The sequence below is a fragment of the Trichechus manatus genome, unplaced genomic scaffold, assembly GCF_000243295.1.
Source record: "Trichechus manatus latirostris isolate Lorelei unplaced genomic scaffold, TriManLat1.0 scaffold00134, whole genome shotgun sequence".
NCBI lineage: Eukaryota > Metazoa > Chordata > Mammalia > Sirenia > Trichechidae > Trichechus > Trichechus manatus.
In genome coordinates, this window is record NW_004444070.1 from 1 (window position 1) to 14,905 (window position 14,905).

The following is a 14,905-nucleotide window of genomic DNA, read 5'->3' on the forward strand; positions in this document are numbered from 1 at the left end:
CTTGTAAGAGGGTTAGCAGCCTACAATCCCTGACCTCTGAGGGTTGCCATAGGCTGGCTGTGTCCCTCCACCAAAGCTCAGCTCCTTGAGTACAGTGATAGCATCCAGGCTCTGTTCCTTACTGAGAAGTCAGGAATCTGTGAAGGGTCTGAAACTTTACCCTACAGGCCTGTTAACAAGATGAATCACAGAGAGATGCGGTATTAGATTCCTAGGGCTCCTTAACACATGATAACCAATGGAATATTAAACCTCTCCTGTCATGTCAGTTCTGAGTCACGGGCCCCTATAGCCATAAACAGAAAGGAAGTTGTGATCTAGGCTGAAGCTAGAAAACATTATTCTGAGTGAAGTAAGTTAATCACAATAGCACAAATATTGTATGATCTCACTTATATGAAATATCTCGAATAGGTAAATGCAGAGACAAAAGTTTATTAGTGGTGAGTGGGGCAGGAGAGAGGAGGAAGGAGGAGTCACTGTTTAGAAAGGAGTGACTTATCCACTTACGGTGATGGAAAATTTGGGAAAGGATACTGGTGATGTTTGCACACCATGATCAGTGTAATGGGTGTCACTGAATCGAACATGTAAAAAACGTTGAATTGGTAAATGTTGTGTTATATGTAGTTTTACCACAATCAAAAAAAAAAAGTTTTTTTCAACACCAGAAATTGATCCCCACAAATCTGGAGGCCAGCAGTCTGAAACTAAGGTGTAGGCAGAGCCATGCTCCCCTTGGAGGCTCCTGGCCGCTGCCAGCTTCTCGTGGCTCCAGCTGTTCCTTGGCCTCTGGCTCCATCACTTCAGTCTCTGCTCTATCTTCCCTTGGCCTTCTCCTCTTCCTGTGAGGACACTGGTCATTGGATTGAGGGTGATCTCATCTCAAGATCCTTAATGAATTACATTTGTAAACATCCTCTTCCCAAGCAGGGCCACGCTCACAGGTTCCAGGTGGACCTGTCTTCTTTTGGACAGGGCCACATTCAACCCACTAGTGATGCTTAATCTCAAAGAGGCTTACAGCAAGGTTGTACACAGTGGTGACAAGCATGGAGGAAATGGGACTCTCATCCACTCCTGTCAGCTGGCATCACTGGGAGGGCAGTGGGACAGTGTCTAGTAGAACTGAAGAGGCACACACTTTTGAATCAGCCATTCCTCTTCTAGGGACCCAAAGTCCTCGGTTTCTTATGTTCATTTCTTCCTTAGACGCCTCCCCTAGAGAACTCATCCACACCTGTATGACCCAAAGAGCTTTGATTCTAAAGGTTTCTGTTTTCTTCTCTATACCCATTTTTATATTGAATATATAGTCATTTTTTATCAGAAAAATAAATGTTATGAATAATTTGTGCAAGTAACGTCAATATAAAGTGAGTAATCAATTGTTGTTGTTGTTGTGGGCCATTGAGTCAATTCCAAATCATAGCGACCCAATGAGACCTTGTAGAACTGCCCCATAGCACTGTAATCTTTCCAGGAGCAGATCGCCAGGTCCCTCCTGAGGAGCAGCTGGTGGATTGGAACCGCCCACTTAACCATTGCACCACCAGGGCCCCTTGAACAGAAAATAGCAGAGTTCATGTCCATTCATGAAGCAGTCTCCTACTTCTCCACAAGATGGCAGCACAATTTCAGACACAATACTTTCAAACTGTTTTTGCTAATACTTGTGCTTATGCTTCCGTCTTGTGGAGAACTTGGAGAATGCATCATGATTAGAGAAGAGTCATTTCTAAAATCCGGATGCGTTTTTTACATATTGGCAATTAAAGATAGTGTTGCAGTGGTTAAGCATTTGGCTGGTTACCTTAAGGTGGAGCTTCACACTCACCCAGCAGCTTCGCTGGAGAAAGACCTGGCTATCTGCTTCCATAAAGATTGTTGTTGTTGATACGTGCCAGTTGAGTCGGTTCTGACTCATAGTGACCCCGTGTAAAACAGAAAGAAACACTGCCTGGTCCTGAGCCATCCTCACAATCGTTGTGTTTGAGCCCATTGTTGCAGCCACTGTGTCAGTCCATCTTGTTGAGGGTCTTCCTCTTTTTCACTGACCCTCCACTTTACCAAGCATGATGTCCTTCTCCAGGGACTGATCCCTCCTGATAACATGTCCAAAGTATGTAAGACATAGTCTAACCACTCTAGCTTCTAAGGAGCATTCTGGCTGTACTTCTTCTAAGACAGATTTGTTCGTTCTTTTGGCAGTCCATGGTATATTCAATATTCTTGAACAACACCACAATTCAAAGGCATCAATTCTTCTTCGGTCTTTCGGATTTGTTGTCAAGCTTTTGCATGGATATGAGGTTATTGAAAACACCATGACTTGGGTCAGGTGCACCTTAGTCTACCTGGTGACATCTTTGTTTTTTAGCACTTTAAAGAGGTCTTTTGCAGCAAATTTGCCCAATGAAATGCATGGTTTGATTTCTTGACTGCTGCTTCCATGAGTATTGATTGTGGCTCCAAGTAAAATGAAATCCTTGACAATCTCAATCTTTTCTTCATTTATCATGATGTTGCTTATTGGTTGAGTGGTGAGGATGTTTGTTTTCTTTATGATGAGGTGTAATCCATACTGAACTCTGTAGTCTTTGATCTTCATCAGTAAGTGCTCCAAGTCGTCTTCACTTTCAGCAAGCAAGGTTGTGTCATCTGCATACCGCAGGTTGTAAATGAGCCTTCCTCCAATTCTGATGCCCCTTTCTTCTTCATATACTCCAGCTTCTCGGATTTTTTGCCCAGCAGATAGATTAAGTTCATCTAAAGTACAATAAAAAGAAAAAAACAACAAGAGATTTATGTGTATAGCTCCTGTGCCAGAGAGTCTATTGCACAAAAGGTTGAGACTCTAAATGGAGCAGGGGAAGTTGGGAAAGAATGTAGGCTTTTAGTCTGAGGACGGACTTTCAGGAGAGCTTCACTCTTTTTTTTTGTAAGGCTCCTTGTGAAAATTAGAAAAAAAGGCAGAACCCGTGGATGTTGCAAACAGTTAATGCGCTCAGCTGCTAACCAAAAGGTTGGAGGTTTAAGTGCAGCTAGAGGCACCTTGGAAGAAAGGCCTGGTGATCTATGTCTGAAAAGTCAGCCATTGAAAATTCTATGGAGCACAGTTCTACTCTGATACACATGGGGTCGCTATGGCAGCTGGCTCTGGTGGCCAGACAAATCTGACAAAGGTGCCTTCCTTCCTTTGGACTGAGTAGTCTTTCGGTGCAGAGCTTGCTGAGCTCCCTGTTTGCCCTCCTGAGCCAGACACAGGCTGCATGGTCCTATCCTGGTCTCACAGTGAGAGTCAACACTCCGTCCATCCTCTCTTTCCATCCCCCCCGCCCCGGCCCCCACCCCGCCGTGAACACTTGAATAAATTTTGATGCTGTCTGCTAAATTCTGTAAACCGGCAGCTTCTAGTTCCACATGAGGGAAAAAAACCTCATTAAGCTACAGCAAAATTCCAATCTATCACTGGCTGTTTTATTAAATAAATCAAGCCCCTTTCTCCGGCGACCTCCGGCGACCTCCGGCCGCCCTGAACTTCAGTGACGTTTTGGTTTCCACTAGTGGCGGTGGTCGTTAGGTGGTGTTGAGTCCATTTTCGTCTCGTGAGCTTCACTCTTTAACTTGAAATGCTCTTGAAACTCGAGTGCCCTTAGTGAGCAAACAGAGTGTCCCTGACAGTATGTGAGGCTAGATTAAGCTATGCTGCGTTTCAGATCGCCAGCTTCTACACATCTCCTTTCCTGACAGAATTCCTGTTATGAAGCAACATGCCTATTCTTTGCTGTCTCCCCTTGGACAATCACCTTTTCTGCCCACCTCTCCCCAGCCCAAATATTACATGTTGCATTGCATAGAGATGAAAAAATTTCCACCTATCACATAAATACATTCATTTCCAATGAAATAAATAAATAAAGGGAGTTTCCCTAGGGTGTGGCCTGCACCACCTTTTATCTTACAAGAGATAAAAGGAAAGGGAAGCAAGCAGAGAATGGGGGACCTCGTACCACCAAGAAAGCAGCCCCAGAAGCAAAGCACGTCCTTTGGACCCAGGGTCCCTGCATGGAGAAGCTCCTAGTCCGGGGGAACATGGATGAGAAGGCTGACAGAGAGAGAAAGCCTTCCCCGGGAGCTGACGCCCTGAATTTGGACTTGTCGCCTACTTTACTGTGAAGAAATAAACTTCTGTTTGTTAAAGCCATCCACTCATGGTATTTCTCTTACAGCAGCACTAGATGACTAAGACATAGGCGTATGGATATTATCCTGTCTTTGACAGCATTGTACCTCAGGATAGATCTTGAAATGTCATTTTTAACAATGAATGAGACACCATTCCTCTTCAGTTTGTCATTCCAGGCTGTAAAAATGGCTTAGCAGGGGCATGTAACCTCCTCTAACTTCACAAGGAGGAAGGAGAATCAAGACCCACATCAGTAGCCCAAGGTTGATTCCTATCAGCGAAGGCCAGACATGCCTCCACCCTCCAAACTTTTTACCAATTCTGTCATCATCTGTCCCTCCCATGGCACTCTCTACTTCTCTGCTGGGTTCGATAATTTGTTGCAATGGCCACACAGAACTCACAGCCCATACTCACGATTATGGAGCTATGAGGGAAGTAACAGGTTACAATTCAGGATCAGGAAATACTCAGGATACAGTTCGTCCATCAGGACAGTCTCCTCAGCCACGCTCACAGGTACGTCTCTCTCTCTGGCCCTCGGCCCCTTAACCCCTTGGCCTGGACTCTGCCCTGCTCAGGCAACTGTTACAATGCTCTTCAGGTCTGCCAGCAAGTGCCGGGAGGCAGCCCACTCGGCAGAAAGCCTTAGCCCAAAGGCGCTCAGCTCTCTCCCTCCGTGGGCCGGGAGCCCTCCACGCCGTCTCCTGCTGGTCTCTGGGTTCTGCTGCCTCTGCTGCTGCTGCTTCTTGCTCTTGTTACTACTGCACCGCCACCATCTCTTGCTGTCTTCCATGTCACAGCTCCTGTCTCTCTCCCCGTGTCTCCTTTTAAGCCTAGCAGGATGGCAAAACTGACCAATCCCCTTGTTAGGGTTCCATACACATTATTTGCATGGTCCCACCCCCACAAGGGTGCCATGCACCTTATTTACATTATTAGCAAGCTATCCAATCCCCCTGGTGGGCTACAAGCACATCATTTGCTTAGTGCCGCCCAGTCATTTGGTGGGAGTTACAAGACCACGGCAAGAAAGGCCATATAGAAGCAATCCATCACACCACACCGGCATAGTAGACCATATGACTGTCGGATTCCAAACGGCCAATACTAGTCCATTTGAGCTCACTAATATCTAGGATATCTACAAGTGTACCATTTCCTTTTTGACAACTTCCAATTTTCCTAGATTCATACTTCGTACATTCCACATTCCAATTACTTATGGATGTTTGCAGCTGTTTCTTCTCATATTGAGTCGTGCCACATAAGCAAATGAAGGTCCTGAATGAAAGCTTTACTTCATCCACGTCATCAAGGTCGGCTCTACTTTGAGGAGGCAGCTCTTCCCTAGTCTAGTATTTTGAGTGTCTTCCAACCTGAGGGGCTCATCTTCCAGCACTATATCAGACAATGTTCTCCTGCTCTTGATAACGTTTTCACTGGCCAGTTGTTTTAGAAGTAGATCGCCAGGTCCTTCTTCCTAGTCTGTCTTAGTATGGAATCTCCACTGAAACCTGTCCACCATGGATGACCCTGCTGGTATTTGAAATGCTGGTGGCATAGCTTCCAGTGTCACAGCAACATGCAAGCCACCACAGCATGACAAACTGCCAGACCAGTAGTGGTATGTATGTCTATATCTATATTGGTTCAATTATGTAAATATTTCTATAGTGTAAGTTCCCAACAGGGTCTTCCTCAATGGCTACATGCATGTATAAATTTAATAGCTATTGTCAAATAGTCCTTCAGAAGGTTGCATCACTTTATGCTTTTACAACAATGCATAGGTGTTCATTTTCCAATCCCCTATCCTCCACAATACCAGGTATTATTCAACTTTTTAACTTAATATTTACCAATTTGCTAGGTAAAAAATTACATCCCATCAATGTTTTGGCTTACACTTCTTTTATTATAAGTGAAGTTCAACATTTTTTTTCTGTTCATTAGTAATTTATGTCTCTTTGTACCCTGTTTGGTACTTCATCTTTTTTTCTATTGATCTCATTTTTCTGTTTGTTCTTCATCTTTCTTTTTCTTTTGATTTTGCACTCTGCATAAATTAAGAAAAGCAGCTCTTTGTCATTTACGCTGCAAGTATTTTTCTCAATTATCATTGTGTAATGCTTTGTTTATAGTCTGTATATATGGAGTCCCTTGGTGGGTCAAACAGTTAATGTGCTTAGTAGCTAACCAAAAGGTTGGAGGTTTGAGTCTACCAGAGATGCCTTGGAAAAAAGGCCTGGTGATCTCGAAAAATCAGTCATTGAAAATCCTGTGGAGTACAGTTCTACTCTGACACATGGCAGGGGCATGAGTTGGAATAGACTAGATGGCAACTGGAATTCTATCTGTCTATCTACCTACCTAAGTACCTATTTTTCTACACATACGTACACACATACATATACATACTTGCCATGCATGGATTTAAAATGGTTATATAGTGTAAAAATGGCGTGGGGGCGGCATCTGATCTCCTCCAATCCCACAAGGGGGAAGGAGAATTAAGATCAACAGCCCAAGGCTGATTCCTATGAGGTGGAGGTCAGACAGGCCTCCTCTCTCCACCATCTTTACTAATTCTGACACCAACCGTCCCTCCCATGGCTCTCTCTACTTGTCTACTGGGTTCAATAATTCACTGCAATGGCCACACAGAACTCACAGACAATACTCACGATTATGGGGTTTATTAGGGAAGTAACAGTTTACAATTCAGGCTCAGGAACACTCAAGGATACAGTTCTTCCATCAGGACAGCCTCTTCGCAGCCGTGCTTGCAGGCACGCCTCTCCCTGGCCCTAGGCCTCTGCCCAAAGGCCCTCAGCTTTCTCTCTCCATGGGCTGGGAAGCCCACCATGCCGGGTTTCTGCTGCCGCTTCTCGCTGCCTTTAGTGTTACCGTTCTCTCTCTCTCTCTCTCTGTCTCTCTCTCTCTGTCACCTGGTTCCAGAAGCTCCTCAGCGCAGAGATTCCGGGTCCAAAGGATGCACTGGCTCTTCTTCCTTGGTGGTAGTGGGATTCTCTTTCCCGCCTCTGAGGTGGCTCATTTCAAGCCCAGAGGGATGGCAAAACTGACCAGTCCCTTTGGTGGGCCACAATTACCCTATCACACAGTCCCACCTGTTCACTTGGGTGGGAATTACAAGATCATGGCTAGAAAGGCCATACGAAAGTGATTCATCGTACCGCCTATGGTAACATTTGTGACTCTTTCCAGTTTCTGGATGAAGATTAGTTTAAAAAAAATGTTAAAATAACTGAAAGAAACTGCCAGAAATAGAGTATGTGGTTGAAAGAAGAGATGGGCAAAGGTGCCTCTGGGGGCAGGGCTGGGATGTGTGGGAGCAGCATGGAGAACTAGTCACTAGGGGATTCTGGGAGCCAGGCAGGTGCCAAACCGTGGTCATGAAGAGGACAGCCCAGTGGGGAAGATGCTGCTGCTGCCCAATGTGTGTCTCTCACTGGGCTAGAGGGCGGGAGGGTGGGCAGACACTTCATACTGACTCTTTTTATGACTGTAAAAGTGGTATGTGGATATTGAAAAAAAAACTCTGATGAACGCATGGAGTATGAAAAAGTAAAGAAAAACCACATATAATTTCCCCACAGTTAATATTTTAGCCCATTGCCACCCAGTCTTCTATCAACTCATATTTTTTAAGTTGGAGTCATGCTATAGACACATTTTGATTTCCATTCTTCTTTGCTCTGTATTTCTCCCAACAGTTTATTAGGAACATTTTCAAATAAACAATGAAGTTGGACAAACTGTATAGCAAAACTCAGATTGTTTTCCACCTAGATGCTACTATTACCTTTTCACTCTATTTCCTTTTCCACACATCTATCCGTTTGTCTACCCCTCTATCCATCCATCCATCCATGCATCCATCCATCCATCCATCCATCCATGCATCCACCCATCCATGCATGCATGCATGCATCCATCCATACATACATACATACATCTATCCATCCATCCATGCATCCATCCATCCATCCATGCATCCATGCATCCATCCATGCACCCATCCATCCATCCATCCATCCATCCATCCATGCATCCATGCATCCATGCATCCATCCATCCATGCATCCATGCATCCATCCATCCATCCATCCATGCAACCATCCATGCATCCATCCATCCATCCATCCATCCACCTTTCTCCACATCTCATCTCCACTCTCAATCCAGCCAGGCCCCTCGCCCTCTGCCTTTGCCCAAGCACTTTTTCCTCTCCTGAGACCTTTCTCCCTACTCTGCCCTTTACCCGGCCCTGGCTAGTACTTCCTTTTTCTGGTCTTGGACTCAGGGTTGGGCCCCGAGATAGTTAAGGTTGTGTGTCAACTTGGCTGGGCCGTGATTCTCAGTGGTTTGGCAGTTATGATGTAGTTTGGCAGTTATGTAATGATGTAATCACTCCAGGATGAGATCTGCTATGAGCAGTCAGTCAGCTGAAAGGGAATTTCCTTCGGGGTATGGCCTGCATCCAATATGTATGGACTTTCTGGCAAAGCTCGCTGGCTTTTGCTCTGCTGTGGATCCTGCATTTGGCTTGTTGTCATCTGAATTTAGGTTCCTGGGACTTGAGCCAGCAGCCTGCCATCTTACCTGCCGATCTTGGGTTCGTCAGCCCCTGCAGCTACCTGAGTCAGGAGAAGCCTCCAGCCTGATGCCTGACCCACGGACTGGGGCCTTGCCAGCCTCTACAACCACGTGAGCCATTTCCTTGAGATACATCTTACTCTCTGTCTATATATATATGTACGATTCACTGGTTTTGGTTCTCTAGAGAACCCAGCCTAAGACAGGCCTCTCCCTGTGTCCTCTGGCAGCCTCTGTTTCACCCCTGGTGGCCCTTAATGGCTGAGTTCTGTGACTTGTTGATAGTGCCTGGTTTCTAGACTGTAAGCAGAGATGGAGTCTTCTTCACTACCACCCTCCTAAGGCCTCAGCCAGACACATAGTAGGTCTGCAATAAAGATTTCTTTCATCTAGGGCTTCTCCACCACAGCACTATGGACATTTGGGGCTGGACCATTCTTTGTGGTGAGGACTGTTCTATGCATTGTAGGGTGATAGGCAGCATCCCTGACCTCTACTCACTCAATGCCAGTAGCACCCCCACCCCAGTGGTGACAACCAGAAATGTCCCCAGACATCACCAGATGCCCCCTGACTGAAACCCACTTCTGTCAGGCATCAGTGAGGGAATGAAAGAAGGCTGTTGGGGTATCGTCCCGGACGATACTGACTAAACACCAGGGTGCATATTCCTGTGGCTCCATCTAGATTAATCAGAAAGCATGGAATGAGACCCAAGAGCGAAGGAACTAGTCAGCCACTTTCTTGACCCTGTGCTGGGCCTCACATCTCTCTCAGAAATGAAAAACTCACAAAGTGGGCCTCTGATGATTTGCTTGCCTTCTCTGCCCCTCACAATGTCTACATCCCTCTCCCCTTTCCCAGTACAGCCCCTATGTGCCATCTATACAGACTCTATGGGCTGTCTACACTGGCTCTACACACCATGAAACCATTTTCACCAAGGCCACCAAGCACTCATCCCCAGCCTTCCCCGGCTTCTCTGACACAGGCTTTCCTGGGCCTCTCCTTCTCTGTGCCCCTTCCTCCTCGGGCTCCTTGACTAGCTCTGACTTCCCGCCTCACCCCAAGAAGTAATAGAACAGGTGCTGTGTATGGACCCCTGCTGATGCCAGGCACTGTGAGGACACTGTGACACATATGGCCTCACTGCATTCCTCCCCAACTCCATGAAGCCATCTCAGGATCTGTGGGCAGGCTGAGGCTCAGAGAGGGCTAGCGAGCTGCCCAAGCACCCACAGCCAGTAAGCAGCAGAATTGGAACCCAGCTCTGTCTGGTGCCAAACCTGGGCGCATCTTGTTGAGGTATCTGCAGAGTTTCTCACACTGCTGGCGAATGCCAGGAGGTTCCAGAAGTATCTTTGAGGCCCAGGAGTGGCGATCTGTGAGCACCTGCTCCGCTCTCCTTATAGCGATGCAGTTTCATTTCTTGCCACCAGAGGCAGAAGCGTGGAACAAAGCTCCCATCTCAACTGTGCCAGGTGGATCTGTCCAGAATGCTAATTCGGTCCTGACACTCCCTCCCCAGCAATAAATCCATGAATGGTCTCCTTCGCCTCCGCAGTTGGCCTCCTGCTTTTTTTTTGTATTTCATCTCCTGCTCCCTCCATCTGTCACCCCACTCCCTGCATTCCAGTCACACAGCATTGTGACATCAGTCCAGAAGAAGCCTCAAGCTCAGCTTCACACCTACTTCACCCTTGCTCAAGTGGTGGCCTCCCTGGTATGCCCTGACCTCCATCTTTATCATATTTGTCTTCCCAGGGCCTCCAACAGTACCTGGCCCATCAGAGGTACTGAACAAATGCCAGTTGTTGGAATGATGAATGAAGGGCTGGAATGCTGTGATGGGGAATTTTTAAAACAGTGAGCCATTCAAAGAACTTGAATGACTGGGTCGTATTTAACAGCCCTTCTTCCAAGCTGCTTAATGGCTTTTGAGGAGACACAGTTTAAGATTCGATTCTAATTCTTAGTAGACTCCCTCCTCAAAAAAGGACAAAAAGCAATAACAAAACAACCTAGTATAACAGAAGGGCATTTGCTTGGAAAATTGGACCAAAGTAACTGCAGGTTATGGCTCAGTCTTACAGCTTCTGCCACCTTTGAAATACAAGTCACAGTGTTTGAATCCTACCAGCAGACCCGCCGTTTCTATGAGTTCTCCATTGTCGAATTCCCAACAGGGAAGAAAGGGCCAAGAAGAAGAGAAATGGCCTGCAGGAAAGGCCCTGGTGAGGTATTTAATAATCTGTGGGTCACAATGGTCTGATCACGTTGTGCACAGGCTCCTCGTGAGTCAGGGGCCCATTCGCTGGCAGCTAACAACAGCAACAACACACACATCAAGCAAATTCTCGACCAACTGAACCCACATCACAATAGGCCGTGACATCCATAAGATAACAGCCATCTGTTTAAAATGTATTGGTCATTGGTACTTATTGTGTGTCTCTGAATAAAAATATAAGTCCTGTTTGAAAACTCTTCCAGCAGTAATAAAGATGCTTGTGTCCTTCTGGGTCATGTTGAGCAACCAGAGTAGACCACCCTAGAGGATGGCATTGACCTTGATCTCATCTTGCCAAGCAAGGTCTTTGAGAGGCAGCAAGCAGGAAGGGCTCCAAGAGGAGCCAGGATGCTTGAGGGCTACACACGTGATTCCCGTCAAAGCGGTTTGACAAGAATTACTGGCAAGGTCTTCAGCACTGAAACAAGCCTTGCCTGCCTCTGAGGCTGGATTTGTTCCAGGTTACTATCAGGGCATGGAGAGAACCGTGAGCTCCCATCTGTGGGGCTTCTGACTCACATAGGGGCTGGTCGACAGAGCGGCATGGCTGACCCGGAACATCCTTGCTCCTGACCTAGCCTCATGAAGAACGCATGGGGCAGGGGAGACAAGGGCATGACTGGAGGCATGTGGTCCTTTTGTTACCTGTTCCAAGCAGTTTCGCCTCTCTGGGGCAGGAGGCCATGTTGAGCCACCAGCAATGCAGGGACGCCGGCTCACGGATATTATTGTTGTGAATCTCAATCGTGTGATGACCCAGTTTTCTCTTGTGGGAGACTAATTAAGGGACAAACATGGGTGTGTTCGGAGCCCTGGCACTGGCTCTGAAATGTTGGGGCGTGTCCTATGAGAGAAAGGAAGCCTGTGTAAAATATACGGCTCCATATAACCATTTATTAAAAATGTCCATCAGCCAGACACTATAGGACAAATACTATATGATCCCACTTACATGAATTATCTAGAAGAGGCAAATGCATAGAGACAGAAAGCAGATTAGAGGTTACTAGGGCCTGGGGAAGAGGGGGAATGGAGAGGGGAATTATTTCTTAAGGAGTACTGAGTTTCCGTTCGGGGTGATAAAAAGTTTTGGAAACAAACAGTGGTGATGGTTTCACAACACAGTGACCGTGATTAATGCAACTGTACTGTACACTTGAGAATGGCTAAAATGGAAAACTTCCTGCTGTGTCTATTTTACCACAATTAAAAAACAAAACAAAACAAACCACATGTGCAAATGGGGGAATTTAAATCTAGAAACTCACCTGAATATAATAGGCTCTGACCACAGCCAATTATGCTTATATTGCTTCCCTTCTTGGGACTCACTGGAATTCCTCTTCATCCTTTTCTATTGGAGTGAAGGATCGGGGCATCCTTCACAAACCACAGATACAATCATACCTGTGTGTCGCTTTGTCTATGGGTGTCTACCCTCTAGATCATATCTGTGAGCCAAGAATGGAGACTGAGTGTGCAGTAATTACCCCCTCCTCATGCTGTCTCCTCCCAGCAGCTCAAGGCCTAGTCTTTCTTTTTCCTTCCTCCTCTCTCTCAGAAAAAGAGATGGGGGTTGTGTGCGTGTGTGTCTGTGATTCCTCCAAGTGCTTCACTATAAAAGTGGGAGAGAGCAGAACTCTCCTTGATCCTGGTGACTAACCAAGTGATGGGCGAGGTGACTGTGTGTTGGTATTTTCTTACATAGATTTCTCATGGAACCATAGCCTCAAATGGCATGGAGACTGTAGGCCTTTGTTGGTGGATTTGTCTTCCATTCTACTACCATTTGACTCCCTGATGGAGTCAAGGTCAATATATGCCCCTGTCTTGGGAGGAAGGGTGCGAGAATGATGTCAGGGTTGCCTGAGAGCTATACCACTCCTTGGGACACTGGGCAAGACTCTTAGATGCCATGATCCCGAGTCCCTCCAGCTTGTCTTTTTTTTTTTTTTTTTTTTTTAGTGGGCTTGGAGCCACGGTAGACTTTCTTGGAGATTTCAAAGAGTCATGGCACAATCAATCCCCTTGCAACCTACGATCCCAATTCTCAAATGATATTGGAAGTGCTAGCTAGGTAAAAACCAAAAAAACCAAACCCATTGTTGATGACTTGCTTCTGACTCATGGCGACACCATGTCTTACAGAGCAGAACTGAGCTCCGTAGGGTTTTCTTGGCTGTCATCTTTATGGAAGCAGATCACCAGGACTTTTCTTCCACGGAGCCACTGGGTGGGTTCGAACCGCCAAACTTTAGGTTAGCAGCTGATTGCAAACCACTTGTACCAGGACCCTTCCACTTGTATTTTTTCAGGGTCGTGTGTGAGACATGAGGGATATCTGTGACAGGCCTTTGGAAATGCAAAGGAGATGTAAGAAGGTATGCATAAGTAAAGGCACAACAACTTTGTGCTCCTACCATTGTCACTAATTTCTTATGAAGAGGAAATGGTCTCTGCTTTTGAAGAATTCATAGACCAGGGTGTGTGGACATGAATATTCTGCAAAATAAAATGTGACAGAGGTGGCATCATCCCAAAGGAAGGGCAACACAGAGGGAGGGGTGAGAAGGTGTCATTTGAGAGAGACTTTGAGAACAGAAGGGAGAGCCCAGAAGGAAGGCAATTTGGAAAATCAAGAGGCTGGGCTTGGCTGGTGTGGAGAAAATTCGAGGAGGAAGAGCATGCAAAGCTCCATCCAGAAAGGGGCATTGGAGACAAGTCTTAGAACCCCTAGTGGCAGGTTGAGGGACCCAAACATTATTATGGACTCAACAGGGAGCTATTGGAAGCCTTTCCTTTGCCATTGGCCATGATGAGCCTGATTCGGAGCTGGAGATACAAATAGTCTCTCTCTGTCTTAATTCAGGGAGATCTCAATCTCTTGTCTTAATGGAAGGTTGGGGTAATTGGAGGTTTCTTGTGAAGATAGGTTTAGGGATGATGGAACCAGATAACAAACCTTGAAAGAGACAATATGACAGAGCATTTAAAAGAATGAAAAATGACCAAATAGCCATTTTTAAAAACTTGATACATGACTCTAATGCCTAAGAACACATTCCACATGGTTTACTTTTCAAGAATAAGACTGCTAAAATGACTACCTTGTACAAACAGCAAGCCTTCTTCCTGCCTGCGGACCTGCCCTAGCCTGTAGGCCGCCCACCTGGCCCTAGAGTGGCTGCAGGTTTCCCATCTATTTTCATGGTATGCATGTGTCTGCATGAATTACGAGTGAACAATAGCAGCCCGGCTACCAAGGACCTTGATTTAATAAGCAGCTGCATTCTGATTGGGCAAGGAGGGCGTGAACTCAGGTTTGCGATGGGGCTGGCTCCAACTGCAGCAAATTCTTCAAGACTGCCATCCGACAAGGCAGCCCTGATGCTCCTGAGAGACACAGTTCTTCAGAGTCACCTGGGACAGGGGAGCAAAATGAGAACTGGGAGGTTCTACTTCATCAAATACACGGGGCTCCTGGTGGCCGTGGTTGGCCATGTGTGTTCTTTGGTGGCCCTCTTCCTTCCACAATGGTTGACTATCTCCCGGGATTTTCAGGAGAGCGACATGTTCATGCTGGGTCTATGGGAAGTGTGTATGACTCCAGGCCCTGGTGACAGCATGTGCAAGGCCTTTACCAACCTACTGGAACTCTCCACTGACATCCGGATGGCCCGTGTCCTCATGTGTCTCGCCGGGGCCACTGGGACGCTCGGATTCCTGGCTGTCCTTCCTGGACTGTCCTGCCTGAGGTACTGGGGACACCTGGGGAGTTCTTTTGAGCAAAGCATGAACATTGCAGG